Consider the following 6,738-nt stretch of genomic DNA (forward strand, 5'->3'; position numbering starts at 1 on the left):
TTTTATTTCTTAGCTTTTCGCATGGTTTTAATTGCTTATGGCATTTTGTGTACTTTGTAGACTTTGTCAGCGGAAGCAAACCATGTTGCCTTCAGTATTTAGTGTCGGAGAACCGCAGCCTTCTTTACAACGCCCACAATAGGGCTAAAGTGCCACCTGCTGTAAAACGAATGAAATGATTAGCTCAAGATTCGTTCACGACTCGTTCATTTTACTGTTCGAGAGTCAAAGATTCGAAACAATAAAAAGAGTTGGTCTTCCCATCACTAGAGCTGATGGCATTTCCCATATCACAGAAAGAAGGCGGGGCGTCTGTAAGAAGAGAGACGGACCGAGTGTATGAAAGCTGGTAAATATTTTTGAACTTTCATCCCACTTGCTGATGAGTTATGTAGTGTCTTTGTCTGGGTGTTGTGGCTGTGTACTGTGTTATTAGTGCTGCCATTAAGATACAGTGTATTATATGCATATGCTCCAAGTGGATTTGTTACCTTGGTCAGTGGCAGAACCACTGAGGTCACTGTACAGAACACCCAGCAGCAGCAGAGAAATGTTCTCCAGAAAGAGCAGGACCTCCTTGACCAGACTGTGGTTCAGAGTGTCATAGATATGAACAGGTGACTCAATCACACACCTCTGGAGCACTGACAACATATTCATGAAACAGTTCATGATACTATGTATCGATACAAATATCAAATGACAACAATTTCAATTATTAACTTATTAACTCACTCGGCATGAACATGGATCTGAATTTACAACCAAAAAAAAAGCCAATATCATTTAGGTAAACATCAAGACGATAAGAATATCTATAAGACTATAAACAGACACCCATTAAACTGTTTTTTGATGGTGACGTCAGAGGAGGAGGAAGCAGCCTTAAGTTCAAGTGCACAGGGAGAGTACAGCTAATCCTTTTATTGTGGTAGCAGAGACAGAACAACACCCACAGGGTACTGTGGTAGAACACATACAGTGCTTGAACTCAGATTTGGTTATGTTACTATTGTCATATATAATTAAGTAAATTACCATACTGTAATAGCCTCCATTTATTAACCCCTGCAAATGCTAACCATCACCAGGATCAAGGCACAATGAAGGAAAATTGATTTAAATTTCAGTAGTTTCTTTATTACTGCCGAAGTAGATAAATGCACTAATCAATACATTTTCTTTCTCTGTTAAATCAGAAAGGAAAGATTTGTAGGAATTCTAGCATTGAAAGAAAATAAAGTACAGGGGAGTTCTAAGCAATAGCCATAAATGAGTTGATGTGTAAGGAGTGTTGAGAAATAGCTATACAGTAAACCCTTGTTTTTCGCGGGGGTTACGTTCCAAAAAGAACCCGTGATAGGCAAAATCCGTGAAGTAGAAATCTTTATTTTTTTTACAATTAAATACTCAGAAAAAGAAGAGAAAGAACGAACAAACCATTTTACAGTCTCAACCATTTGTTTCACAAATAAAGTAAAATAATAGTACTTTAGAAACGTTTCAACAAATAACTTCTGTAATGTACTGTCAAATAATAATTTTAATCATCAACGTGAACAGAAGGCTTCAAATTGCGGAGATTAGCACCGCCCACCGTGAACGGGAGAAAATTAAAAATGATTATGAAAAAAATACAAATTACCTGAACAGTCGGATAAATAGTGACTCAGCTTCATTAATTCCATAATGCCGACCTACAGCCGCATAGCTTTTACCTTCATTTAGCATGTCCAATAGTTTTACTTTATTACCGATAGACAGCATCTTCCGCTGCCTTTTGGTCCCGACCGCAGGTACTTTTGCCGGTCCAGAGCGTTTTGTCGACATTATGGGGTTTGATAAACTCGAAATTGCAAGAGAATTTGCACGTACGTAATGTCAATTTGGCAAGCTGTTTTACGTACGTGTACATATTAAACCGCAACGTTATTGGCGCACAGGTAGAGAAGAAGCGGAGTGACTTTTTAGCCAATCAGAATGCAGAACACAATGCACGATGCAAATCCGTGAAGTAGCGAAACCGTGAAAAGTAAACCGCGTTATAGCAAGGGATCACTGTATCTACAAAAGGGAGATGCTGCAAAAAATGTTTGGGAGCCACTGCTTTAATAGCAGCCCTTATTTATCCTATTTATAAATTCTTTACAAATGTCAAAGATCTCACCATGTATTGGTTTGGTTTTGGCAGCCAGCATCATATCTGCCTTGGCTGTGTGATAATGTTACTCCAGCTCCTTCACCAACTGTTTGACCCTGCAGGAGGCTTCGGTCTTTTCATCACTGTTGACACCATCAACGCTGATCTGGCCGCAACCTTCAGGTTAGTCTGCTGACCTACAAACAGAGCAAATGTTCAATGCTCAATCCCTGACAGATGTCATGTTGACCAAGGATATGAATGAGGTGGGGTTTACTTCAGAAGGAGGACCTTCATCATTAGTGCTCCCATCTGAGCCTCATGCACGCGAGTACTGCTCAGAAGCTGTTTGGTTTGTCGGAGCAACACTTCACCGACATCATCTGGAAAACTGTTTGGGAAAAATCTTAACAATATCCCAGCTGAGAGCTCTCAAATCTGGAAGAGAGAAGAATTTTTTTTATCTAAGTTCTCTTCAATTTCATTATGGATGATTAATACAAACACATAGTAAGGATAGTGAAAGTTGCTTCACCTCATTTGTAGAATCTTCTAGACAGCTGATGAGGACCTGCTGTTTTGCCCTGTTAAAGAAATCACTTGCACAGCCAATGAGAGACGCCATATTTGCTGCAACAAACCCATAAAACACATTACAACTTCAAATTAAATAAAACACAACCCATTACAGAACCGTTTTTTTTAACTAGAGTTGAAAAACTGCAGTTTTCCAAACTGACATGGAGGTTGTCCTTTCTTCTTGTCTGGACTCCAGATGTCTGTGCAGGTCTCCAGGACAGCAGACAGCAACACAGTCTTCTTCCTCTGATAACTGTGTCCTGGGGCCAAATAGCTGTGTGGAAGATGACTCAACATCTCCACAAAGTCTGCAGAGTAGGACCATAAGGCAGAAGACAGAGTTTAAAAAAAAAAAGCAAAATAAATAAAAAGGATGTCATAAAGGTAGATGTTTTAGCCTTTTTTATTAACCTTTTCATTAAGCATGGGAGTTGATTTGGGCTTGACCAACACATTAAAAAATTGAGATGGGATTTGAACCAGCAGTCATCTCATCACAAGTCTAATCAGTTAAGTCCCAGACCAGAAGAAGGAGTGCTAGTAATCACTGGGTCCTCTCTAACATCCTCCATCTGCTACTAATTTCCATTTGGCAGGAATTAAAACAGTAACTCACTGAGAATAATTAGGTTATAAATAAATAAGAAAAATGTTCTGCCATTTTTTTGCCAAAATAATTACAAGCAAAATATGTGCACTGTTTAAACCAGGAGTCATCAACGTGGTGCCCGTGGCGCATGTTCTAAAAATAAAACCAGTCAACAAGAGGGGCAAAAACTGTTGCTGTGCTTTTTAATCAGTTACATTTGCAATGGCGATGGTAACAAGAGTGTCTGCTATTGTATGTCCCAAAAATTATTATTATTACACTTTTCAGGAAGTCTGTATCAAACAGTTAGATCTTCGTGTTACTAAGTGCCCTTGAAGGTTTCAAAAAGGTTGGTGACCCCTGGTTTAAAATAAAAGTCAAGTAAAAGAAAGTCCAGTAAATCACTTTTTTGTTAAATTGTTAAACCACATTTTCTCACCTATTCCCTGCTCCAGTAAATCATGTGTCCTCCCAGAACAAGGGCTTTCCTCTTTGTTTTCGCCCTTCTGTCCTCTGACCAGTGCCAAGCAGCTGCCTCGGCTATGAACCAGGAACTTCTTAATACTGGTCTGAAAATGCTGGCGAAAAAAGGTGAGGACTCACAGTTGAGGTTCTGAGGAATAAACTCCCTCATGAACATCATCTCCTCTGTGGTTGGACTGTCTTTGATCTTGGGGCTGCAGCAGAGGAGGTTGAGAGCAGCCAGACGAACTTTGTAGTCTGCAGATCCCAGAGCCAGATGGAGGGTTCAGCGGGTGGAGCCAGAAGATGAGTGACGGCAGATGGGAAGTACAAGGTAATAAGTGTGTCGCACTGTTGTTCTGTAAAAGAGTCACATCAGACGTCAGGGCCTCGTGTAGGACCGGCCTCCAACGTTTTGCCCACACATGGGTTATGTCCAGTTCAGTGTGCTTATTGGATTTTTGTGAGTTTTCAGGTTCTCTCCTCTGCTGCTGGATCAAACTCTTGTAAAGCTCTGATCCACATGGTGAGAGGTGATTGGTTGACAAGCACTCCAGGAGATGACTGGGTAAATCCACATAATGATCCAGAACCTATTACATCAAATTAAAATGACTCAAAATAACTTGTGACTTCACTGAAACTTCAACCTCACCGTGTCAGTACCCAGGTATGGCAGTAAAGAACAAAGGTGATAATATTTGGCGTTTGATTCCCAAGGTAAATGGATTATTTGCTGAAGCAGACTACAGAGTCTTCATGTCACAAAAATTCTCACAGTCCATCTTATAGATGTCCAGCAGCAGGGAGAAAATACTGCGCACAGATTTTGACACACCATCTACCTGCATAGGTGACAGAAACAGGAGTGACCATGGCAGGACATATTTTTGAAATTAGTTCTGTAAAATCAGGAAAATAAAACAAACAACAAGACTTATTATTAAGGTATATTAAACAATTTGTGATCTAAACAGAAAATGTTGTTTATGAAGTAAAATGCACTGGGTTGGAAGAATTCATCAAACTTAACATAATCAAATGTATCTCTACATTACTTTTATAATTAAAAAAAAACCCAAACCTTTTCATGCAGGCTACCAGGTTGACATTTTGGTTTGGTTAAAGTCACAATTATTTAATACATACTCTACTCATGCTACATAAATATTCATCGTCTTTTAATCAAATTACTTTTTCCTTGTAACATTTTTCTCCGCTTTCACATCAACCTTTGAATATTAAAAAATAATGTTAGTCTTCTAGAAGAAGACTGTGACTGGTAATGATAATGAAGTCAAACAATAACAAAGAGAAAGCCATACTGTAAATCCAAAACAGAAAAAAGAAAACTGTAGGTTTTTTGTTAATAATAGTAACACTGTGTCATGGGACTTACTGAACTTCCTGCATTGGTCCAAACAATGTCAATGAGCTTCTGCTGGAGGCTGTTGTTTGCAAAAAGGAGACTGACTCCTCTCTTCTGCCATACTGTATGTCAGCCAGGCATTCTTTAACTCTTTTCAACCATAAAGCTAAAACTGTAGCTGTGTTGTATATGAATATGAAGGTATCATTCATCAGACACATTAATGATCATTCTGTGGGTTACACACCTTCAAAGGCCAGGTAGTGACACTCCAGCTTTTCTTCACATAGAGCCCAGACCAGAGGGCACAGGCCTTTTAGCAGTAAACACTCCTGAAAAAAGAAAAGTGATGAGACCAAGTAAAATCACGTTTTGTTGTTAATTTTAATGATACGTCAGTTTACATCAGTGGCATCCTCATTAGAACTGAGTAGACCGTAGACCAGTAGGGTCACGATGACAGTCGTGACTGTCGTTCCCTGTGTTTCCCTTTGTTTTCCCCATTCTTGTATTGTGCACTTTGTCTGTGTGGTACACTCTGCCTGGATAATCACCGAAGCACACCTGCCGTTCCTCAGCACCTGCCTTCAATCAACCCATCACTCGGCATAAAAACCCTGGCCTTTCTCCCACTTATCGTCAGATTGTTTGTTCAGCTACTGTGGTAGCTAATGTCCCGATTTACTTTAACTATTGTTCTTTGTGATTCCTGTTGATTAATGAAATGATCTTTAATGACTGCTCTTCTTGTGCTCAGGTCCACCTCTTGCTACCTGCTTGCCTGCTCTCCACCAGCCATATCCGGACAGCCTACACTCTGTAACTCCTCTATCTCATTATTGGACCCTCTTCTTCCCCTTTGTCCCCACAGCAAAATAAATCCTTATTTCTCACTTAACGTCGTCTGAGCCTCCATTTTGGGTCATTACCAGTTTAAATCATGACAAGTAGGCCAACAACAAGTCAGAAGACCCCTGCTCACAGCCAGCCTTCTCACTGTGTCTCCTCATGATACAAGAGAGCGCCGTATCTGCAGACCACCAACAGTCAGCAACCAGAGCTCTGAGAAACAGCACACAAAACTCATCTGATATCAATAGTCGAAAGATTTTCTAAAGACTAACAAAAGTGAGAAAATCTTCATGAACAGAAACTATATGCATTTACTTTAAAACAGCATGGGTTCCATTTGGGGACAAACTTCAAAACATACGTAGCTGATCTTTACTTACCCAGTTCAGCAACCTGTAGCAGACTCCATGCAGAAGCTGTGGTGTCTCTCCTCTCTGAACCTGTTAATCGAGCTTTTTGTTGTAGCTGTTCCTAGTCGATTCCTGAGCAAGTCTGTTGCTGTGCTTTGAATCTTGAAATAAACTACCTGCACCAGTCCTGCATTTGGGTCCTGCCTGCTTCTTGCCATGTTGATGGCCAATCATGACATAATTACTTAAACAAAAGTAGGCAGGTGCATAAATTTGGGCACCCTTGTTGTTTTATTGATTTGAATACCATCCATCCATCCATCCATCCATCTTCAACCGCTTATCCGGGGCCGGGTCGCGGGGGCAACAGTCTGAGCAGGGACACCCAGACTTCCCT

At 40.2% G+C, this 6,738-nt stretch overlaps 1 protein-coding gene and 1 long non-coding RNA gene across 4 annotated transcripts in view; one reads left to right on the forward strand and one right to left on the reverse strand.

The window, feature by feature from the left end:
* Nucleotides 1-6,738, reverse strand: part of LOC103397252 (transcription factor 7-like 1-A) — a 287,021-nt gene that overhangs the window by 252,535 nt on the left and 27,748 nt on the right. The window lies entirely within an intron of this gene.
* On the forward strand, nt 3,896-6,037 carry LOC112486364 (uncharacterized). The gene is made up of 2 exons (XR_003048786.1): nt 3,896-4,338; nt 5,897-6,037. It is a non-coding gene; the product is annotated as an uncharacterized LOC112486364 (long non-coding RNA).

This window comes from Cynoglossus semilaevis, chromosome W (assembly GCF_000523025.1).
Source record: "Cynoglossus semilaevis isolate Cse_v1.0 chromosome W, Cse_v1.0, whole genome shotgun sequence".
NCBI lineage: Eukaryota > Metazoa > Chordata > Actinopteri > Pleuronectiformes > Cynoglossidae > Cynoglossus > Cynoglossus semilaevis.